This window comes from Vulpes vulpes, chromosome 10, assembly GCF_048418805.1.
Source record: "Vulpes vulpes isolate BD-2025 chromosome 10, VulVul3, whole genome shotgun sequence".
NCBI classification, from domain to species: Eukaryota; Metazoa; Chordata; class Mammalia; order Carnivora; family Canidae; genus Vulpes; species Vulpes vulpes.
In genome coordinates, this window is record NC_132789.1 from 2755011 (window position 1) to 2780280 (window position 25270).

General features: G+C 45.2%; 1 protein-coding gene across 2 annotated transcripts in view; it reads left to right on the forward strand.

Moving 5' to 3' along the window:
- TMEM132D (transmembrane protein 132D) overlaps positions 1 to 25270 on the forward strand; it is a 583143-nt gene that overhangs the window by 537038 nt on the left and 20835 nt on the right. The gene's annotated exons all lie outside the window — the stretch shown is intronic.

The following is a 25270-nucleotide window of genomic DNA, read 5'->3' on the forward strand; positions in this document are numbered from 1 at the left end:
AACATCCTATTAAAAATTGGCAATATTCTTCAAAAATGTCAATACTTTAAAATAGAACTAAAGGTCAAGGAAATGTTCCAAATTAAGGAAAAATATGATATATAATGCAACACCCTATCCAAGACAGAACCTCATACTGGAAGAGAAAAAAATCTATAAAAATGTTCTTGGGTCACATGACAAAATTGGAAAATGGACAGAAGATTAAATCAATTTAAATTAAAAGTTTCCTGAACTTGGTAACTGTACTGAGGTTATGTAAGAGAGTGTCCTTATTCTTGAGAAGTACATGCGTGAGTGTCCAAGGGTAAATGGCCATGGTGCATGTAATTTACTCTTAAAATGTTCAGAAAGGAAAGATAGTCTGATAGACAGGTAGATGTATACATAGATGATGGATAGATAGGTAGATGATAGATAGATAGATAGATAGATAGATAGATAGATAGATAGATAATAGGACAAATAATGAAAAATGGGCATAATGTTAACGGTAGACAAGGCATTCTTTGTATTATTCTGGCAACTTTTCAATAAATGTGGAATTATTTCCAAATAAAAAGTGTTTTAGGAAATATCAGAAAGGGAGACAGAACATAAAGACTCCTAACTCTGGGAAACGAACTAGGGGTGATGGAAGGGGAGGAGGGCGGGGGGTGGGGGTGAATGGGTGACGGGCACTGAGGGGGGCACTTGACGGGATGAGCACTGGGTGTTATTCTGTATGTTGGCAAATTGAACACCAATAAAAAATAAGTTTATTATTTTAAAAAAAAGTATTTTTCGGTCATCAAAACTGACTTCAGAAGCCAGAGTGCCTGGGTTTGAGTCTTGCCAATGCCCTCTTGCTAGCCCGTGATTTCATAATTCCTTTGGGCCTCAGTTTCCCATCTGTAAATTAAGGATACTAAAAGCACCTCCCCTCTAGGGCTATTTGCAGCTCAGATGAACTCACTCATGTGAAGCCATTGGCAGCTGGCAAAGCGTTGTGTGCTCATCAGGCGCTAATCTCTACTATTGTCACTATTGTTCCCAGAAAAGTCAAAATTTAGGCTGAGGTTTGGAGGATGTGTAGAAGTCTGCCAGCTGGACAGACAGGGTAAGAGCGCCATAGGGGAAGTGTGCAAAGATTGGAGACGGGGCATGTTGAGAGGATATTGCTGAATGCTACAGTGTGAGGAGGGCATGGCTTAAGGGAAAGCTTGACAGGTGAGCTGGGGCCAGTTGTGAAGTGCCGTTCGCCCACGCACAGGAGGTTCTGTGATTTATTGTTCTGCAGTGTGGACAGTGGAGAATTACTTAGTGTTCAAAGAATGAAGCGATGTCATAACATCTGTAATTTTCAAAGACCACTCTGGTGGCTGTGATACGAAATGGACCTGACAAATGCAAATCCCACATGGGGAAGCCACTAGGGAAGCTGTGGTGACAATCCAGGAAATAGATAATGAGCACTGGGACAGGGACAGATGCCCAGAGGCTAGTTAAGAAGGAAGGATTTGTAGAAGCAGAATCCTCATAGTCCAAGGAGGGAAGAAGCATCAGGAAGTTTTCCAGGCTTCTGGCGTGGAAAATTACAGGAGCAGCTGGGATTTGGTAGAGGGCGTGGGTAATAAAAACACTCAAAAGCTTTAGAAACCAGTAGTTTGGGTGTGCCGTTAGGACATCCAGATGGAAGTGTCCAGGAGGCTGTTGGCTGCAAATCCAGAGCTCAGTTTTGAAGATAGAGATTCAGGGTTATGGCTTTCCCCTTGGTGACGGTGTGACAACGGGCCGCATCACTGAGTGACTCAATATCAATGGCCGGTTCTTCCAGTCTGATGAAAGTCTGGGGCCAGCTTCTGGAAAATGCACATGCCCACTTGCACAGAGAAGTCTTCATATAAATTTAAGGAACTATGCCTTGAAGCTCATCCCTGCTACCCTCCTTCCTGCCCCAGGTTAAAAATACGTTATCTAGACCAGGGGTTTTCAAAATGTGACTGATGCACTCCTGAGTTGTGAAATTAAGTTAGTGGATTATTAACCAGAACTAGAGAAGGAAAAAAAGAGTAAATAAGAGAAAGAATGAAACAAAACAAGGAAGAAAGGAGTAGAAATATTATTGTGCATCACATGCCGGAACATGAGTCCGTGTTCTATCACTTTGGGTTAGTGCACTTATATATGTGTATACTGTGTTTCAACCGATAAATGTGTCAGATAAAAATTATATGTGAGTAGTTCATATGTGTGCTTTGATATGCACAGAGACACACATACAGACACATGTATACATGTATATATACTGCTTTAGATTATTGATAATGGAATGTGTACCAGTTACCTATTGCTGCGTGAAAACAAGCATTGATATATATGCCTGACTCTACAATTTGGGCTGGTCTCAGCTGCCATCACACAAGTGGCACCCACCATTTGGATGGTCCAGTAGAGCTGGATGGTCCCAGACGCCTCACTCACAGGTCTGGCAGTCAGCCCGGACCTTGGTTTCCTTGCACAAGGCTTCTCTGCCAGCTGGATGGGGCTTCCTCGTGTGGCACCTGGCTTCTAAAGGGCAAGCTCCGGTGTGCAAGCGCTCCCCAAACCTCTGTGTTGTGTTAGCTGATGTCACGCCAGCCAGAGCGAGTTGGAACATCATCATTTTGACACCAAGCCCGCAGTTGATGTGGGAAGGGACTGCACAAGGGTCTGGATATTGAGGACATGATAGGTTAGGGGCTGTTCGCCTGAGCTCCGCCACAGAGGGATAAGCACACAAGTCCTAACTTCTGTGTTCCACTTGTTCCAGAGTTTCAAGACTTGTCCTTCAGCCTGGCTCATCGCTGCTGCCCCTCCCTTCTTCTCCTTCTCTTTCCACCTTCCTTCTTCATTAACTGAGAATCTGCAGGGAAACCTCTGCTAGGATCAGGGTACAATACCAAAAAGGGTGTGACGATAGCATCTTGGCCGCTCAGGCCACGGATGAGCCACCTGAGTCCATGAGGGTCCAGCAGAGAAATACCAAATACTAAATCAAGGCGGCTGCCCACCGGTCACAAGACAGCCCGAATTAAGCGTCGCCTGAATAGTGCAGGAATCTCCCCTGGGAGTTCAAAGTGAGCAGAGTCATCAGTCCACTCGGCAGGGCTCTGGCTCACTTCTGTTCTGAGTGGCGTAATCTGAGTTCTCAAACTGCACTGACCTTCAGAAGAAAAGGGGGAACAATGTCGAAGCTGAGGGATTGCATAAAAAGGCCTTTCATCTGCATGAATCCTGTGCTGCCAGGAACTCAGAGCTCGAAGCGGCTGTCTCTCCTTCCCTCTGCAGTTTTTATGCATCTGCAGGTGTTGGCTCTGTCTGGCAATTCCCCCCAGGTCTCACTTCCTTGGGAACTTTCCCCATGTGTTCTTGTGGCTTGAATGGGCCACCTGTTACAACCCTCCCTGGCTCAAGAACTGTCAAGGGTTTTTAACACTTTGATCAGGACTGGGAGAGGCATGAGCATGGGACCCAACTCTGTCCAATCACACCGGATCTTAGAAATCAGTGAGTGCTCTCAGGAAAGTGCCTGAAACCACCAGCAGGCATCTGACGCCGTAAGGGGCAATGCTTGCCAGAGGGTCTTTGCCATCAGGGAAGCAAAGGAAAGCCACGGACAGAGACCATTTCCCGATGACAGTGTGGCAGCTGGAAAGCAGCACAAGACCTGTATTGTGTCTCCTGTCCAATTCCTCAATCTTTAAACAATTAACATTTCTCTAAATGGTCATCGGCTACTCGGGCTACAAATAAGCTTAAAACTTTGATTTTAACAAGTTTAACAAATTAAATTAGATTTCAATATCGATTACACACTTAATTATACATTTCTAAACATTCCATTGAAATCAAAATCTCATCTATGATATTTTCATAAATGTTTTTAACTTGACAAGATACACAGTGAGCCAGGAATATAGAACCAATTCGAGGGCTATCGTGGCTGTAAATCAGAGCTAATACCATGGTTGCTACTGTGTTCATTATCTCTGATTGACCTTATTATTTCTTTGGGGAGGGAATGAAGTTCCTCAACAACACAGACAATCAGGGTTGCTGTCAGCTGAGGTTGAAGACATACGAATAGGTGACACTCATTACACTGAGGACGGGCCAGGAAATTTGGGGGTAACTTCCAAGGCAGTTCTCAAATGTGTGACTAGCTGCACAGGATTTTTTTATTTATAGTTACATTTCGTCTACTTATGAGATGCCCACTTTACTATTTCTGCCTGACCATTATTATAAACAACCTTGTCTTTTCCGGGAAAATCATACTTGTTTTGACAGTCTGTAAAGCACAGCCCAGTATAAGCCTTTTTTTCCAACTGCTTGTTCTAGGTAATACTTGATTGTTACAATTATATCTAGGATAGTTGTCAATTGATTACACTGTCTTTTTCCTGTTGACATCCCTCCAGGAGCTCTTCCTTAAACATTTAGCCCAGAGAATTGCTCACCATCGTGCCACAATGTTTTAATTTCTCCATCATACATTTAATCGCTGAAAATAATCCTGTTAGTTTATTTCTTTCACATTGTGTACCCACTGCCCAGCCTTGCATTTAAATAGTAATCACTGAAAAAATAAAGACTCTAATTCACAATTATGTTTCCAAGTCCTGGAAGGGGGTTTGGCATAAAAAGTGCTCAAAAAACATTTGTTGGATGAATGAATGACTTCCCATCGAATCATGTTGGCCACGGAACCTGAAATGGGTCATCAACCCCAGGGCATCAACCTTCCCTGTGGCTGTTCTAGTTCTAGCATCACCAGTGATCAACCCATTAAAGCAAAGTTATTCCCATTTCTCTTCTTTTATATATTTCAAACTAAGATTTGCAAGGTCATCCATGTGATGTGTGGTGCTGAAAGTCAAGCCAAAATTCAGAGTTTGTGATATACTTCATAAAAGCCAAAACCTGGAAGCAGCCCCATTGCCCAGATGTCCAATAAATGGTGAATGGAGGGATCCCTGGGTGGCGCAGCGGTTTGGCGCTGGCCTTTGGCCCAGGGCGCGATCCTGGAGACCCGGGATCGAATCCCACGTCGGGCTCCCGGTGCATGGAGCCTGCTTCTCCCTCTGCCTGTGTCTCTGCCTCTCTCTCTCTCTCTCTCTCTGTGACTGTCATAAATAAATAAAAATTAAAAAAAAAATTAAAAAAAAATGGTGAATGGATAAATTAATTGTAGAATGTCCCTACAGGGGAATGCTTCTGAGCCATCAGGGTAGGTCAGCCATGAATACATTCAATAATACGGTTGCATCTCAAAAGCATTGTGAAACCCAAAAGAAGCAAGCATAAAAGATTATATAAGGTTCCCTTTTTATGAAATTCCAAGAAAAAAATATAATGGCAGCAAATGAGTCATTGCCTGTGGTCCATGGTGGGGACAGGAAGTCAAACATGAACGTGCATAAGTACCTTTAGGGTGAGAGGCCGTCCTGTGTCTTGATACGGTGGTGGTCACATGATTGTATACCATCACCAAACTTCATTGAAGTTTATGCTTCATACTGTGGAGTTTTATTCTATGTGAATAGTCCTCTAATAAACAAAAAAAAAAAAAAAAAAGGAAGTTCACAGCAAGTTTGAAAATGCATGCTTCTCTACAGACTTTAAAATCAGATACTAAAACAGGTACGTAAAACCAACAGGATCATCAGTTGTTTATTTGGACAGGCAACGGTTCCACGGTGGAGACAAGGTTGGAAATGTGTTTGTATTTGTTGTTAAGTGCCAGTGGCAAGTGCAATAGGTCAGATAAATATGCGTCCTTTCCCTCCTGCTGTCCTTACCACTTGGGGTGTTCCCTGCGGCCACAGGGGATATTCAGAAGGATCGCACTGGCCTGCCTGAACTGCTCTGTGGCTGGTGTCTGCTGAGATGGCCATTCTAAGCAGGCCACGTTGGTGGTTGCGTAGTCTGAAAATTGGCAGCGTCTGACAGTACCTGAAAACCATTCACTTGCACCTACCTGCACACACACACGTGCATGCGCATGCACACACATAACTTTTTTAGAGTTGGAAACTCATCCGGAAAGAGAAAAAAAATCTGAGATGCAAACAACCTATCATTTGCTCCAGGCAACATTGCACTTCCTTCTGCCGGATCTTGGAGAATTAATTTTCTTTTTCCCTCTCTATTTCCTAACTGTAAACTGGGTCTCGTCTTTCTTCCCCCATGCAGGTTTTAAATAATATCACAAAAAAAAATTCAGAGTTTGCACAAGAGGATTTCAATGTGCTCTTACTAAAATAGTTTGTCAGGGCTGCTGCCTCCAGCCCTGGAAGTCAGCATACCAAGGCTGGGTCTGGAGGCAGCTTTTTGTCATCAGAACGAAGGCTGGGTCACTGATGTTGCTACCATCAGAGACTCAGCAGAGGCTGGAAAAATGGGCTTCCTTGTCACAATATTTCATGCTTTGCAGCCTCCGTGTTGAAGAACAATGGCAATGTGAGAAGACACTATTTGTCAACTTGTTTTTGCTGTCCGTTTTTATTGCCAGTTCAAAGATCAAAAAAGTTCCATCTTGGTTTCTTGCAAAATCCCCCTTCTCTTATATCCCTCAAGTAGACAAATGTCATGAAGTTAGCTTTTTGTTCTAAGTCAGAGGTTGAAAATTGGAGGTCTTTGGGCCCTACACATATTGTGTTTGGCCTGGAAGTTTTTGAATCCTGGCCAAAATTTTACTTATTTTATTTATTTATTTATTTATTTATTTATTTATTTATTTATTGGCCAAGATTTTAAAATCTGGAATTGTTACATTAAAATTTGCATTGAAAATAGAATTTATAGCTTCTCCTAGAAAATGGAATACCTGGCAGCACTGACCTCTCTTTCACAAAGGCAACAGCGGGGTAGCCTGGCAGTTGCTCATCCACTGGGGAGGGAGCTTTCTAGGTCACGTCTAACTCGTTTACTTAGGTTTTTGGCTCTCCACAGCCATCTGAGCTTGTGACCCCCAAACTAAACCAAAAGTTTTAGGAAAGTGTTTAGAAAATATGACACTTTAAACAAAAGGAAGCTACATTTGTACTTGGGGGTCAATTAGGATCACACATGTTTGCAAATAACAGGTATCTGACAGTAGCAAAGTAAGCATACACACAGTATTCATATTGCTGCAAATGGCAAGATTTCATTCTTGTTATAGCTGGGTACTATTCCCTTGTGTCCATTCAGTGTGTGTGTGTGTGTGTGTGTGTGTACATACCACACCACATCTCTTTCTTCCATTCATCTCTTGATGGACACTTGGGCTGCTTCCATATCTTGGCTGCTATAAATAATGCTGCAATTAACATAAAGGTGCATATATCTTATTTTGAATTAGTGTGTTTGTTTCCTTTAGGTAAATACTCAGAAGTAGAAACAGCTCCTGTCTGTTGCCTTATAGTTGTAAAATGACTGTCATATCTTCAGCCACAGGTCTACATTCCAAGCAGGAATAAGAATGAAGCAAGAAGGGGGCATAGACTATATCAGGAAAGCAAAACATTTCCAGAACCCATCAGCTTGGGGATCCCTGGATGGCTCAGCTGTTTGACACCTGCCTTTGGCCCAGGGCGTGATCCTGGAGTCCTGGGATCGGGTCCCGATCATGGAGCCTGCTTCTCCCTCTGCCTGTGTCTCTGCCTCTCTCTCTCTGTCATGAATAAGTGAATAAAATATTTAAAAAAATAATGAAAAAACGCATCAGCTTATTTCCCCCAAGGTATCATATGGCCACTACTATCTTCAAGAGAATTTGGGAAGGTTGATTCATTGCAGCATTGAACACTATAGGGGCAGACAGAAGGGAATTCAAGGAGGCATGAATATAATAGGGGATATGCCATCACCGAGGCTTAGATTCAAGTTCTAATTTAACCACTTACTTCCAGTGTGACCTTGGACAAGTTACTTAGTCTCCCTGACCCTCAGTTTCTCATTTGGTAAATAGGGATAGTAATAGCACGTATCATATAAGATTTCCATGGGAGCTAATGACTCTGTGACTATGAAGTAACTTGTGCAGTACCTGGCACATGGTTGGCAATCATAAAAGATGGTGATGACGGTAATGATCATGATGGTGATGACAGTGAGGGTGATGATGATGATAGTAATTATGATGGTAGTGCTTATAGGGAGAGTGGTGATGATGGTGGTGGGGAGGATGGTGGAGGTGGTAAAGATGATGGTGATGGTGGTAATGGTGGTGATGGTAATGATAACAATGGGTTTTCATGTAGAATTTATAAATCAAAGCCGTAGGCTTTTTAAATAGAGTTTCAAAGTAGTGCTAATGTACCCCTGATATGAGGCATTGAGAAAGACATATTACCTCGTCCCCAAAATGCACAATTTCAACTTAATCATGAGAAAACACCAGGCATCTCAGCATCAAGGGCAATTCTACCAAATAGCTCCCCAAATTCTCAAGGTCATGAGAGACAAGAAAAGCTGAGGAACTGCCCTCACTCTGTGATGTCTCTACCTTAGCTGGACTTCTCTATCTTTGTTCACATGACTTCTTCCATATCCAACAGACTTTTACCATGGCCATGGGAGCACGGCCCTAGGCAATTCTATTTATTTCTCCTACATGTCCCCATGACCAGAGAGGACAAAAGAACATCTCTTCACAGACTTCAATTTGAAACAAAATATCAGAGCAGGACACTGATTTGCCCGGCTTTGGTTAGGGACATAGCCCTGAACCAGTCACTGTGACCAGGGGCTGTGATCAGCCCTGCCTGAGACCTGCCCCTTGTGCAGCAAGGGGATGAGGCCTGTCTCAGAAGAAACAGGGTGGTCGAAAACCAGGCCACGAGAGGAGTCACTTAGGTTCTTGCCCAGTCTCTCTGTAACCAAACATCAAGCTATTAGACACAAATGGTGTCTGTCTGACCAGCTGAACCCCAGAGTCTCCCCCAGTCTCTGGGAAGAGGCTTTGTCAAGCCTGCATAACACCATGTGTCCCTCATGGAAGGGTCAGTCTCTGGAGGTGACTGCCCAGGTTTGAAGTTGGCCCATTAATTCCTTACTAAGGAACATTGCCCAGGGTTTCCCCCGGTGTCTCTACCTTCTAACTATTAAGCGGAATAATATAAATGATCTCGTACATTGGTCAAGTGGCCTCTATTAGATACTGTACAAAGGTTCCTGGAACAATGCCTGGCAGAGTAAGGGTTCTAAATCATGTCCAACCCCTGTCCAGGTCAGGGAAAAAGAATTACCTGGAGCTGAAGATATTGACGTAGGAGGAGCAGAGCTAGTCCTGAGTCACAAGGGGGCAGAGGGAGGGACAAGAGAGAATTAGGGGAGGGAGGGAGAAGCAGGGGAGAGAGAGAAGTAAGTGAGGGGAGAAGCAGGTGGAGGAGGGAGAAGCAGCTGGGAGAGAGAAGAAGGTGAGAGAGAGAAGCTGGTGAGGGAGGGAGAAGCAGGTGGGAGAGAGAAACAGTGGGGAAGAAGCAGGTGGGAGAGAAAGAGGTCTCAGCACCAACACCTTGTGAGATCTAAAGTTGTCGGCCAGCCCCACACCCAGCAGCCAGCACCCTTCAGCCTGGTCTGAACATCCTCAGCTGCTGCCTCCTAGACCCTAGCCTGGAATCAGTCCAGCACCACTGAAATGGGCAGTGATCTGCTGCTGCACCCACCACCTCCAGGACTGCACAAGACAAATCTCCTCTTTGCCTTTTTATTAAAGGTCTCTGGAAATGGAAATTGTTCCTTTTAATTTACCAGAGACACAGTTACCTATAATTTAACTTTTTATGTAAATGTATAAATGTAGTTATAAGGACTACATTGCTATTTCCTCAAGACAGAATCTTTCTTTTAAATTTAGGAACTTAAGAGATACATATGTGTGTATATACATATCTATGTTAAAAGATATATGACATATTTATATATATATATTAAAATATATATAATTATAACTATATTATAATAATTACATTATAAGTAATAGTATGTATTATGTGTACTACAGGGACACCTCGGTGGTTGACCGTCTGCCTTTGGCTCAGATTGTGATCCTGGAGTCCCGGGATTGAGTCCCGCATTGGGTTCCCCACAGGGAGCCTGCTTCTCCCTCTCCCTATGTCTGTGCCTTTCACTCTGTGTCTCTCATGAATAAATAAATAAAATCTTTAAAAAATATGTGTACTATAAATAGCTTACAATATATAATTATGCTATATATTATATGTGTATATACAGATATATACATACATTTTCTGAGCTGCTTTACAGATTCCCGGCAAACATTTTTTTCCAATTTTTCTCTTTTTAAAGCAACTGACTGCACCGGCTTTTCTTTTTCTTAAAAATGCTCATAAAATCACTTATTGGAAATACACATGACAGCAAAAGTATAGGATAACACTTAGAATTCAACATCTTTTGTAAACAGATGATAATTGCTTTGTGCCGTAAAGTCTGCAGTCTCGCTTTCACCAATTTGGGACAGCAAAATTTGCAACCACTCAAGCGAAGCCTAGCTGAACGTTCGATATTTGTCCTCCTGTAAAAGTTTGGGAGTACTAAGAAAATATTTGCGTTTAATTTTGGTTGTTTCAATGAAGTTTCCAAGAACAGAGACTGTACTGGGTTGGAACTGAATGAGTCACGGGTACAGTGGCCGCACAGACTTGGACTCTCAGGGAAGTACAGCTGGGGGGCTGGTGGCATAATAACACTGTGTGCATTGCTTGACAGCCCCTTTTTCATGCTTTTGGGAGTATTTTTGGATGTATTGAAGTTTTAGTTCTCTGAAGGCACAGCTGGTAGGATTTGTTTGCGCACCTCCATGAGCAGCAGGCAGTGAAGGGCCCCACCCTGGGTGCTTCTGATGCACATGATGTGAACTTCAGGCTGCTAGTGAGTTCAAGGAAGCCAGAGCCACCCTGCCCGGAGCACCATGCACCCTTGGGCCCCCACAGACAGCAGCTGGGGTCCTGAGCTGTAGCTGGGAACTTCATACATGGTCTGTCACATGCTACTTTGTCAAAGAAGACCAGGCCATGGAACTTGTCCCATACTTGGCCTCTGGACCACAGCTCATGTTCCCAGATTGGGTCATGGGGTCTTTGTCTTTCTTGACCCACTTTCTGGCATCTTTCTTTTTCTTGTCCTCCTTGGGGTGGCCTCATGAAGCTCAGGGAACAGCCACCAGTATGGCAGCCTTGCTGGGATGTCCCTTCATGGATTTTTCCCACATTTTACAAAATATATTTTGAATGAACCTGGCTCTGATACTGGGTAATGACGTGCAGCTTTCTAGGAGAATGTGTTGTATGTGGGTGCTTCGACCCCAAGTCAGGAAAATGCTCTGGAGTGTGGGTTCCTGCCCTTGGGTGCTTGGTGTGTGAGGGCACACATGGTTCATACGGGGGGCACATGTGGCTGCATACACACGTAATTGCACACAGAAGACATGAGATGGTTTATGGGGTTTTTTCCCCCCACTGGTTCTTTTTGTTACCTGAATGTCATGCTCTCCCACGTGGATCAACTCGAGTGTGTGGATCACTGATGTCAACCCGACTGTGCCTAAAAATACCTGTAGAACCGCAGGTGCCCGGGCCCCACTGCTGACCACTTGAATCAGAACCTCTGAGCCGTGGGTCCAGGAATTGACATTTTTGAAGCTGCCCCCACCCCCGATGATTCTAGTGGGTAAGCATCACAGCAGGGCCGTTTTACTCTGCCTCTGATACTGGTCCTGGGGCATTGTAGTTCCATTGGTGGTTTATGGACATCAACACTTGCTGGTTCTGGAGAGCCTGGCACCACCCGGAACGCCTTCCTGACCACGGTGTCTAGAGGAGCAGCCCGGCACTCCCTGTCCCACACCCTGATTTTCTGTGCATTGTGTGCCTCACTCCCGGACACTACACTCTCAATCCTCTTGCTTCTTTGATTAGTGTCTATATGCTTCTCTAGAACATAAGTTCCACGAGGATGGGATTTTTTTAACTTCTGTACTAAGTATCTAGAAAGTGCTCATAGCAGGTTTTGCTCCCCTGAAGCAGACCCCGAGGTGGAGGTGAGCAGGCAGGCTTTCCCTCAGGGGCCTACACCTGTAGAAGGGAAGGGGCAGAAGCAGGACGGGGAAGAGGGAGAAGCTGAGCACAGTGAAGCCCTCAGAAGGGTTCACTGGACCCCTCAGGTGTTCTGAGGCTGCTGTGGCTCTTCAGAGCTGCCCTGGGTTGAATGGGGGAAGGTTGAGCTCTGCACTGACATTACAGCAACCACCACAGTGCTCAAAAATATTTCAGAAAGTATGTCTTTCTGTCCCCACTCCAAAAAATAGTGCTTTGATTTTGGAGCTTGCATGCAGGTACATATTTTTGGTGCCAAGGAGCAGGCTTAGGAGACTGGGAGGAGCAAAGCAGGAAATGAGGGGAGGATCCATTCATCCGTAAGCCTGGGTGGGAGACTTAGAGGTACTCAGGGCCCTTGGAGGAGGTATGTGGAGCACTCCTGAGGAGGGAATATTGCCCGCAGCCCCCGTGGCTCAAGCGTTGCCAAGCTCTTAGCTATTTGCACATGCATCCAAATGGCTGAGCAGAAGGGCAACCAACTGTCCTGTTGTGCCTGTGGTTACCTCAGATTTAGTGCTGAAGGTCCCAGGTCTCGTGGAGGCCTGCAGTCCTGCCAGTCGGGGACAGGTGGGTGTCACCCTCAAAGCAGGTTCTCCCAGGTGCCCATTTGGAGCCACAGAGAAGCCTCAGGGCAGGGAGCAAGGCGAGGTGCTGGTGGGCTGCACGTGGATGCAGCTGATGGAACCAGAGGTAGGTGGGGATGCAGACATAGGACACGGGAAGCATCAGCACACACCGTCAACCAGCCTCGATCATGCCTTTGGTCGTCCAGGGCCTGAACTACAAACTCAAATGCACCAAGTAGGGACGCCTGGGTGGCTCAGTGGTTGAGCATCTGCCTTTGGCTAAAGTTGTGATCCTAGGGTCCTCGGATCGAGTCCCACATTCGGCCCCCACAGGGAGATTGCTTCTCCCTCTGCCTATGTCTCTGCCTGTCTCTCTCTCTCTCTGTGTCTCTCATGAAAAAATAAATAAAAAATCTTTTTAAAAAAATGCACCAAGTATGCAAAAGTCTGTTTCGCTGTGTTTGAATTAGTTGCTTCTTTCTTGGCTTGAGGTAGTGTTTATGTGGCCTTCTGCTGTCAACCTATCCAAAAATTGAGGGTAAAATAGAGAGAAAGTGCTTTCAAAAGCCTCAGTATTTAGCAAATGCCTAGAGAGCAGGTTTTTTACATGTCTTTAAACAGCCCATTTCCTTGTGCATCTGGCTTATTTCCATTCATGTATATAGGAATAAAGACCGAAATTTGACTCTTGGGAAAGCTTCTGGACCTGCTGGAAGCCACTGGCAACTGCCAAGTCTCCCCTATCTGATGATTGTGAGTCTCCAGTGAAATGGTGATGAAATGAGCCTCCGCTGCTCTGGACATTTTTGGATTTGGGGGCATTGAGGCGTTTGGTGCAGAGGGTACCAAACTTCTGTTTGTACCGCGTTCTTCATTGGGTGCTAGTCTTGCTTTGAAAGATCCTAAGGTGAGGAGAAAAAGTGCCCTTTGGATGTGAGTGATTGGAAATATCAGAAATTTAATCAGGGAAATGTGTGCTTTGGTGCATTTAGTATGAGTCCAAAAGTAAAGCCTTGAAGCAAATGCGTTCATCTATTTTACGAACGATCTCTCTCAGCCTGCATGACTGATGGGCAGGTCTACTGGTCCTTGGCATCGAATGTTTTCCCTCTTAGTGTTTCCCTGAAGCAGATGAGTTGGTTTGGATGGCATACTTGTCCCTTAGATGGCATCCCCAAATGCAGAGCATCGCACGCCCAAAATCACTGCAGATGTGATACCCTCCTCATGATGCATCTTGGCGCTCCAGTGACAGATGTGTTAGCACTAATGACATATCTTTTCATGTAGAATTTGGCCCTCGTTTATAACTGCCTGATGCTAATAATGCAGGAAAAAGCTCTTTGTTAATTTAAAATGTTAGTGCTACTAAGATAGATAAAAACTCTCCACTCTGGCTCATTTTATCAAACTCTTGAAAAATGTATTAAAGTAGAACCCTGTGTTAATTCAAGGAATGCTAATTCGATACCTAATATACACTCCTGCTGAATGCATACGTATTGTAATGTGATTATTCCCATACCGTTCACCCACCACCCTGACAGGGCTGGCATATTTTATACTTTAACGAGCCAAATCCCTTAGACACTGATGGGGTGCTTGCAGCCTTGAGTGGGTTAGTGTACATGCGATGTTATCCACACTAATTAAAGTGAGACAGAGGGAACCCACTATAGCCTCTCAAGCTGCTGTTTATAATGCCTGTCCCTTCTGCATGTGCTCTGTGCTCCGGGAGCTCTGCTGGTAGAGGGGTCTAGGGGTCAGAACCCGCAAACCAGATCTTGCTGGAAAAAGAGAAGGTGAAGGCAACAGAAGGAAAGCCTTCTCTCCAGTCACAGAACCACACAAAGATTGCTCCTGGCTGGGGAATGCCACTGGAATAGATACCAAAGCCCCAGACATGAATATGGATATGTAGATAGAAACATAGGGAGAGATCCATGGATATTAATAGCTGTGCATTTAAATACCTGATAGGTCTTGCCTGAGCTAATTTTAAAGCACATGTACTTCTTGTGACATGTTGAGCAAAAGTAAAAGTAAATTTATTGGGAAGACTTACGGGCAGCAAGGCACGCAATGCCCCAAGTTCCCTATTCCTCCTGAGAGGCACATGTGGGTTGACACACATGTGGGTTGCTCTGGCCGGGCACGCCAGGGCATGGCCTCTAGGAGATGGTGCCCCTGTACACCAAGTGAATTAGCAGGGACATTGTGGGGACAAGCAGCACCATGTTGATGGTGTTTGGAAGGGAGCTTCCTGGCCAGGAACAGATGGGCTGTGATGCTCAACCAGGGGTGGATGGGATACTAACCCAGGTCCAGACCCCATCGCTGGTCCTCAGTGAGTTTGGTCTGGAAGTCAAGAGTAAGCATCCAGAAATTCTGACAGCACTGGGCACTATCACATCCTCTAAACGCATTTTATTGTGTTTTGCAAAAGAGTTAGTCTGTGCTGGCTTGAACATTAAAGAAAAATATATAACTTTATCACAGGAAGCTTAAAAATCCCTGAGCTAGAAGGATTGAGTTCTTATGTTGAGATAACTCAGACCCACTGAGCTAGTTTCTTGCTAAATTCTGATCTGAAAGGGAAGAAGGAAGGGGTTTCCAGGCTGCGTGCTTCGGCTGCCCTCATTACCTACTACTTCTATTAGGAGATAGTGTCCTGCAAGGTATTTAATCACAGGGCTGGAGTTTCCAGCTATCGACATCTGCAATGCCTCCACACACTTCCAGGAACACGTCATATTATTCCTGAATTCATTCACCACTATTGATCCGTGCAAAACCATCAGAAAAGCACAAAGCATCATTAATAAGCTCCAGGCATCCCCCTTGCCCTTGGCCTTGTCAGGATGTGCTTCATCCCAAAAGTAAACACACCGCTTTCTCCTTGTCTCCCTCTCCAGATTAGTTCCAGCCACAGTCATGTAATTGTAACAAGATGGGGAAATGTAATTACATTAATAGCTAGCACCAGAATTCCTCTAGAAACTGAGTTTGTTGGCCGATAGGGGGTGGAAAGCCTTTAAAAGTTCTGGGAATGAAAAACATCTGTCCATCCACAACAAAGCAGTTCTATCCCCAAGAAAAACCAGGGCATGCGTCATGGAAGTTGTAGATGAGCACATGCCCAATAGCTCCATTCATGATAACCGACCGCTGGAGATGGCCCCCACACCTGCAAACAGGAGAATGGATGGATGCAGTGTTGTGTGTTCACGTGTATGCTCATCAGCGGCGAAGAACAGTGAGCATGGAGACACCTCTCAGGCCAGCAGTGAGAAAACGAAGCTGGGAATGAAAGACTATATGCTGTATGGTTTCTTCTCTGTTCTAGAACAGGGAAAACTAACCTATAGGGAGAGAAGTCAGAATAACCATTAATGAGGTGCAGGAGAGGATGATGGAGAGCAGGAACTGACTAGGGAGTCTTTGTGAGTGCTGTGGATTCTGATCTCAGGATGCTTATACAAGCATACACATGGGTACATGCCCATTGACTTGTCTAGTTAAGGTCTGTGCACATTTGAGCATTATTTTATTTTATTTTATTTTATTTTATTTTATTTTATTTTATTTATTTTATTTATTTTATTTTATTTTATTTTATTTTATTTTATTTTATTTTATTTTATTTTATTATTTTCAGAGAGAGAGAGAGAGCGAGAATCCCAAGCAGCCTCCACAGCCAGTACGGAACCCAACTCAGGGCTCAGTCTCAACAACCCTGAGATCATGACTTAGCCAAAATCAAGAGTCGGATGCTTAACCAACTTGAGCCACCCAGGTGCTCTTTGGGCATTAGGTTATAACTCAACTTTTGTAGAAATAAAATTACCCATGCATACCAGGTGACACTTGGCAGTGCTGAGTGTGGGTGGGGTCATTGCTGGTGGGGCAGGGGGAACACATGGCATGTTATTTTAGAGGAGGAGAAGGAAGGAAGGGTTGGCATGTTGACCATGCAAGGGCATGTGCAGGCAGTGCAAGGCCCCCATCACCTGCAAATCTGCCAGGAACTCATAGCAGACTTTGTGAGGGCATCCGTTGTGGGAACCAGCAGAGGATTATCTTGTGGGCTGGCTTGGGATGAATTTAACAGAGCCCATGTGGACAGAACAGAGAGGAGAGCTGAGCTGGAGCAGGGCCAGACCCGTGTTCCCAGCAGCTTGAAGCTTTCACACTTGAGCTAGAGGCACACCTCTAAGAAAATAAATACAGAATCATGTACATAAACTTACTGAATATTTATTTATACTCAGTAGAGAAATGAGCAACAAATTATAAGTTGTAAAAAATGGGAAAATGCTACAAACATCACAAAATATATAAAATGTATTTTTAATAATAAATTTATTTTTTATTGGTGTTCAATTTGCCAACATACAGAATAACACCCAGTGCTCATCCCGTCAAGTCCCCCCCTCTGTATTATAATACCTTTATTTTTAAGTAACCAAATAACTAATTGACCCACCTCTACTGTACCTTCTTCCTACATATTTCTGGCTACATCTGCTTTGAACAATCCAGAACATGATTTTATAAGTGCTTTACTTAATGATAGGGCTGGAAGGTAATTCAGTATTTCTTTTAGCATCGCTAAATACTGATAGTTCAGAGAGGTTTCCTTTAGCTTTATAACCTGATGTGCTTAATCCCATGCACATATTTATGATTGTTCTCAAATTTGAGTGAACCCTATCAAGTGTCATCTTTCTAGGAGATGTAAGGTTTCAGGGAATTTCAAGTGTTCTTACAAAGTGACTAAATACTCTGAATTCCTGGCAATCATTAGCCTCCACCAGCTTGTCATCAGCATCTTTCTGGAGCGACGTTAGGAGTCTTATGTCATCTTTGTCACTGTCAGTAGTTCACGTCAAGTAAGCAAGACATTAAAACAGAAATTCTGATAAAATCTATTTTGCATAATTCCCACTAAAAAAAAGAAAATGTGGAGTGTGTTTATTGCTGTGCATGCTGCATTATCAAGTCAATTCCTAACAAGGTGGAACATATGTCTTACTAAGCATATCATAAAGATGGGCACTGAATTCTCTACTTCCAATGTGACATGTCACATGATTGGGACAATTTTCCAGTCAAGCTTCTGACTGCTCAGATTGCACACCTTGCTTCTTCTCTACCATCCACATTTTCCATAGCCGGATGCCATACACAAATTCACGGGATGCAGGATGTCACATGCTCCAGCTGTACCACGGCGCCATCTGAATACTTCTGGAAGCCGTGCTACACCAAGATAGCCAGCAATTCCTTCACTTTGTATGGAAGTAACCACACACCACATAAACGGATCCTAGTAGAGCCAGATGAAATATAGCCCAAGTCCAATTGCCCTATCATAGCGGGACATAAAACTGCCACAGCCGTTCAGAACCCGTCTGGCATAGAGGAAGTATAATGAGGATAAAGTTGCAATGGAAAGAGTTTAAAGAGGGGGATCCCTGGGTGGCACAGCGGTTTGGCGCCTGCCTTTGGGCCCAGGGCGCGATCCTGGAGACCCGGGATCAAATCCCAAATTGGGCTCCCGGTGCATGGAGCCTGCTTCTCCCTCTGCCTATGTCTCTGCCTCTCTCTCTCTCTCTCTCTCTCTCTCTCTCTCTCTCTCTGTGTGTGTGTGTGACTATCATAAATTAAAAAAAAGGAAAGATTTTAAAGAATTATGGTTAAATCACTTATTTTGCAAATGTTACAAAAGCACGTGAACTTTGAACACATTTCTTGGAAGGAGAACCCATTCAAGGCATCCACTTGGATTTCACTAGCCTTACGATAAATCTCTTTTGGGACAGATCTCTTTTAAACTCTGCTAACTTCCAAAAGGCAAGAAGTCCTTATGACATATAATACCTGAATTCCATACTTTTGGGCACATATGTAGGCATTGAAACAGTGACGATGCCCATTAAGACTGCTTTCAACTGCAAGCCACACTATATCCAACCGCTAACAGCAGCGTAAACCAGTGATCTCAAACTCAGCTGCACATTCAAATAATTTAGGAAGCATTTAGCATTTTAAAAAAATAACAATTTTGGCTCCACACTACCTCCACTATCACCAAGTGAAGATTTAGGATGCTCCAGGGTGAAGCCCATTAATCCATATTTTCTAAAACGCCCCAAGTAATTCTCACGTGCAGTCACAGCTGAGAAACATTGTGTGCAGATACTTGTTCTGCAAGTATCAGGTAGGCAGTTCCAGGATGAAGTTAACCTTTCACTGTCCTCTCTCCTTGTGACCTTGAACAGAGATTCCCCCCATGACTAGAAGGTGGCTCTTGCAGCCCCAGGGACCATGCCTCACGTGGAAAAGCAGGAAGGGACAAGTAGGGTGGTGGGGAGCTCTCTCTTGCATCTGCTAAGTCTTCTCCAATCTGGGATTGCTCCTTGGCCTTCTCTTCTTTTCGTGAGCTCAGCAATTTTGAAGTGTGCTGGTCAGCTGTGTGATAGAATCCTTCCCAGCTTGGGTCTGTCTGGTATTTCCTCATGATTGGATGGAGGGTATGTTTTTCATCAATATGGTGTTGTCATAGGTTTCTTGGTTAAGATTACCCCACTGTGAAGTTTCTTTTTTGCCTTGGTAACCCACCTCAGCTGGTACCCTGACAGGCAGCTGGCCTGCCCCTCCTCAGGCATTCACAGGCTCTGGTGGCATCCACCAGACGATGCTGCAGCTCATGCTCTCTGCAGTCTGCTCCTCACCGAGATGCCAAAGTGGCTTCTTCACAATGTGACTCAGGCTGTATCCCTTTTATGCATGAAACATCTTAATGGCCTCCAGCAGTGCTTTTAATAAAATCCAACCTCCTCACCAGGACGGACGTTCAGGCCTTGTGTGATCTGGCCCTGGCAACCCCCACCCCTCCACACACACTCCTCTCACTGAGGCTTCAGCCAGAGTGCCTTGCATTTATTTTACTTCTCGAGTATTCCATGCTCATTCCCACTGTCTGACTTTTGCACTCTTCCTAATAATTAACCTTCATGGGTCCTCCCATGGTTAACACGTGACTTAAGATTCAGGTCTCGAGGAAAACATGGTCTCCCTGCGTGGCCACCACCCCTCCCACCAGTGCCCTCTCCTATGTCCCATTTCATTTCTCACCCCCTGCCACTGTCTGGATTTACACCTTTGCCCCCAACAGCACCATCAGCTTCATGAAATCAGAAACTTTACCTCCGTGATTCACTGCTTTGTCTCTCGTGTTGAGGACAAAGAGGTGCTCATAAAATAGTTGTTGAATGAATGAATTTCTTTAATCTCATGTGCCCAGCCCACAGCTCTAGCCAAGTGCATGGAGGAGCACTTATTTTCATGCATTCACATGGCCCTCATTGGACTCCATGGTGGTTCCTAATTCTCGCACTTCCAGATCTGGCAGCTGAGTTCCTTTATGCAAAGTCTGGTCAGGAAACAGCATTTCTGTGTCTTGTGTTCCCAAGCTGGAATTCCATTGATCATTTTGATTCATCTTCTTCTGTGGCTCCATGAGCAACCCCTCAATCACAGGGTCACCCTCCCGTCATGGAAAAGCCTGCGGGATGAGCCCATAGGATGATCTCCAGGGCAGCATAGAGTCCACTATTCTCTTCTGGGGACTGATGTATGGGGTGCAGGAAGCCCTTTCTAAGGACAATTCATTTGTCAGACATCCCCTGTAGAAGCACAGCAGGCAAGGACAGCAGTGGGGGGCACATGAGCTTGTGAGCGAGGCCTGTGAGGTGCCCCTGCAGGTGAGCCGCAGTGTCGCGCCATATCTGGATGCTTACAGCGCAGGCAGTGAGCTCGGGCAGACTGGGCCGCTGTCTGGGATGGATGGCCGGGGCTTTCAGGACATTCCAGGGCCCATTTCATTTAACGGCATTTCACCAAAGACTTGTTTGGACATCAGAACAGCAGCGCCAAGCACATTCTGCATTCCCATTAACTGGCTGCAGCACTGTCTAATTCCTTGTTCTCTCAAAGGCCCTCGGGTGGATTGCTAAATGGAGAAGTTACCAGAGAACACATGCAGGTCCAACAGGCTAGTGGCCAGTTAGATATTCTTGTGTGCCTCATCTCAAGAAACCAGAGCAGCCGGGCCCCATCCCAGAGTCCAGCAGTGCAGAAGGGGCAGAGGATGAGAGAGTGGGTGCCTCCTTGCCCTGGGGGCATGACGGCTGGAGAGCAGGTGCATTCCAGGCACGAAGAGCTGCTGCGTCATGTGTTCTGGAGCTGCTAGGGAGGCCACTCTGCAGAAATTTCCTGATAATTCAGAGCACGCCTTGCTTATACCCATCCCCTATGTTTAAAGGAAAATTGGTGTCCATTTTCCACTTCACCATCATCTGCAAAAGGATGGTTTTGATTCATAGATTTTTGAATATTAGGAACCTGAAATTCATTGAGAATGATTTAGGACTATCTTTTTTCCTTAAAAAGGAAAAAAGCCACAGAACATAGGATGCTGGCCATGATGTGCTTCAAAAAAGTAAGACAATGCGTCCTTAAATGTGTGTACATGCATAGATTCTTTGAAAGGCTGCACCAGAGCTGGTACCAATGAGGGTCACTTCCAGGGAACAGGACCCAGAGACTGGCAGGTGTGGGCGGGGCTTACGATTCACAGGTATTCACAGGTGCATACTTCTTTCGTTCACTTTCTTCACTTTCTTTCACATACGCCAGTACTGACTTTCCATTCTTATGCCAAAAAAAAAAAAAAATCAGCAATTGAAAAGAAAATCTCCAATGAGGTATGCAGACTTGAAAAGCTAGTATGAAAGATTCATAACACATAACAAAGCTTGATGAATTTTGAAAATCACAAAAGAAGATGTACTCCTTGATGTCATTGTTTCTTCCACTGCAGTAGAGTGGAGATCAGACTGTCACCGGGGCTCATTGGGGCTCTTCTGAGTAGAGCACTGGGGGCAGTGGGCAGCGAGCTCAGGTTCACGGCAGCTTACACCCCAGCCATCGACTTCAACTCACCATCCTCAGTACCCCTCCCATAAACAAGGCTGTAACAACCCCTTGTTGGGTTGTTATGAAGATTAAATAAAACATGGAAAACACTTAGAATAGCACCTGGCACATAATAAATATTATGGGCACACTGGGGATTTTATTGAACCAATACTGATACTTTATCAGTAATGAAGGCCCAGTGTCTCCCTTGGAGTCCTCTCCTGGTTGTGCATTCTATGGGTTTTCACCAAACGCATAATGACGTATATCCAGCATTTTGGTATTGTCACCCCAAAGAAAATATGTGCTCTGCTATTCCTTCTTCCCTCCTTCTGGACTCCTGATCTTTCTACCCAATCTTTTCACCATCTCCTGAGTCATGCCTTTGCCAGAATGTTACAAGCAGTATGCAGTACGCAGCCTTTCCAGACTGGCTTCTTTCACATAGCAAGATGCCAGGGACGAACCCAGTGGGGGCCAAACCATGTCCGACCACGTGGGGCACAGTGGGAGTTTACTGTATTATCCCAAAGTGATGGAAACCCACGGATGAGTTTTTAGAATGGTGTCCTGAGGGGAATGTGGTACTAATATGATAAGTCTGTGTTTTTAAAAGAAGGCTCTGTGCCCTTTTGTCCAAATAAAAGTGATTTGGGGAAACTAAACAGGGGAGATATGGAAACTCTGTGAGCCGAGGATTCCACACCCAGATGTGCCCCCGACCAAAATGCCTGCATCTGTTCATTGAAGGACGTGTACATGTCGGGTCATGGCAGCGTCCTCTGGTGTAGCCAAACCCTGGAAACACCTAAATGTCTGCAAAAGAGGAGGATGGATGAATGAACCGTGTGCATTCCCACAAACCAGTCTCACAAAGACAAGAACACGTGATGACACCTTATTTACACCAAAGGTTACACACAGGGAAGTGTGGGCTGCGATATTAGGGGGTGGTTAGCATGTCCTCAGGGAGCAGTGTGAGCAGGGGGCCCTGGAGGGTGCGAGGGGATCCAGCAGAATAATAACATGCTGGTTCTTGAGCTGCTTCCAGGTTATGGGTTTGTTCGCTTTATGAAATGTCATTGAGCTGTACACTCTTGGTGTGCACAGTTACCTGGATGTCATAAGGGCATTAAACAGAAAATAAGTTCATAAGAAGATTTTTTGAATAATAAAGATAGGAAGGAAGAAGGTGAAAGATGGAGGAAGGATGGGGAGAAGTAGCAGACATTCTTGTCATGGCACCGCCACCCTACCACCACCACCACTGAGCAAAGGTGCTATAGTGGCTCCTCAGGACTGTGGCCAAGGCCTTTGCACCTCCAGTGACACCACATATGCAGGTGGGGGAAGAGCAAGTCAAGTAGGTAATGCTGAGTCGACCCCATGTGGCAAGGCTGTGCTTGAAATGCTGGTGTTAATGAGCCCAGATGTCCACTGATGGATGAATGGATGAAGATGTGGGATATATATACACACACATACACATACACACACAGTGGACTATTACTCAGCCACCAGAAGGGATGAATTCTTGCCATTTGCAATGATATGGATGAGGCTCTTAACTCTAGGAAACTGAGGGTCACTGGAGAGGAGGGGGTGGGGGTGACTGGGGAATAGGCATCAAGGAGGGCCCGTGATGGAATGAGCACTGGGTGTTACATGCAACTGATGAATCACTGAACTCCACCTCTGAAACTAATAATACACTGTGCATTAATTGAGTTGAACTTAAATTTTTAAAAAATTTCAAAAAGAAATGCCCGTGTTAGCATTCACATAGCCCCAGTGAGTATCACTCCCCAGTACTGCTGGATATTAAGCAGAGAATCCTCCAGCTGAAAGCAGCCAGGAAAGCTGGGCTTCCTTGGAAGGACTTACAGGGAGGGAAGACTCTGAAATCAGTGCTCATCCACTTTGGAACACGCAGTCAAAAGCGGAGCCTTTCAGAACCGATGGGCACATTTCATCTTTGTAAGAAGCCCTTGGGTCAGCCCATTCTTCATGGACAGCGCTTCTCTGGGCTCAGGCCCTCAGCTTGCAGGGTCATAAGAATCAGAAATGAGAAGCAGCTGTTGGGATGCAGACTCGCCAGCCTCACCGAGGAGTCTCAGTCGACAGGCTAGTTTCCCGGGGCTTCCGTAACCGTGACCCTAATTCTCTCTCAGTCTTGGAAGCCAGACTCCAAAACCAGGTGTCAGCAGGGCAGCACCTGCTCCGAGGTCTCTTGGGAAGGGTCCTTCCTCTGCTCCTCCCGCTTCCAGGGGCTCCTGGCATCCTCTGGCTGGTGGCCCCATACCTCCAGCCTCTCTTTATCATCACGTGGGCTTCTCCCTGGATGTTTGTGTCTCTCCTTCTCTGTCTCTCACATGCTCATTGGATTCAGAGTCCACCTCAACCCAGTATGACTGCATCTTAACTAAATTATGTCTGGAAAGACCCTATTGCCAAATAAGATCACATTCTGAGGCTCTAGGTAGACGAGAATTTGGGGGACACTATTAAACCCCATGTAGAAGGTCTGCAGTGGGTCCTGGAGATCCCATTTTTATAGTTTATTCTTATTTGGTGATATATTCACATGGTTTAAAATACAAATGTTATGTGGGCAGTTCCTATCTGGCAATAGTGCCCTGCTGGTGGGGTCTCACGCATCAGAACCTTGTCGTTGGTCCATAACTATGTAGTGGGGAACCCCGCTGATGTGCACCTGTTCCACTGGCACGATGCAAACCAAGGGCTGCCTGGAGGAAGAGACTAAGCTCTTGCCATAGGTGATGCATAGACCTGACTCCATGTGCCCCAGAGTCATATGTGGAAATCTGGTCCCCAAGGTGATGGCATTGGGAGGTGGGGTCCTTGAGGGGGACAAGGTCATGAGGGTGGAGCCCCATTAATGGGATTAGTGCCTTTATAAAGGAGACCCCAGAGAGCTCCCCCGCCCTTCCACCATGCGAGGACACAGCGAGAAGACTGCACATGTGAACCAGGACACTATGAACCTGGGTCCTAAGGGTGCAGGGGCCACTTAGACAGTGAGACAGTGACCGCCAACAAGGTCAGTGCTCAGGGCAAGTTCGGCCTTCACCATGGGTGCTGAGTGATGATCAGAGGCTCTAGCTGCCTTACACTTGACCTTTGTCACTTAGAGGTCTACCCTGGTCGTCCCTCCAGTCAGTACACAGAGCACTGCTTGCTCCTTTGTGCACATGTATAGTGTCTGTGGCCCTTGGACGTGTATGATCGGCAAGTGCCTGGGTGGTCTGTGCCAACAGAGGAAGCAGGCAGAGCATGGCCCTCCCTGCCCCTTTCCTGTCAGCATCGCTGTCCCTCTTCTCTGCTGACTTAGGCAACACGGATGAGACAGAAAGGGAGGGTGTTGTTATCACGGCATGGAGTTCTTTCTTCTGAGGCAATGAGTTGTTTCTTGACTTGGTGATCTATGCTTGCTTTGTAATTATTTGTACCATCTTACATGGTTAATGTTCGTTTGTAAATATGTCCTATTTTGTAACTGAAAAGAAAAGAATGCAAAATTCAAAAAAAAAAAAAAAAGACTTAAGGGTGGCTCACTCTGGGGTTAACAGG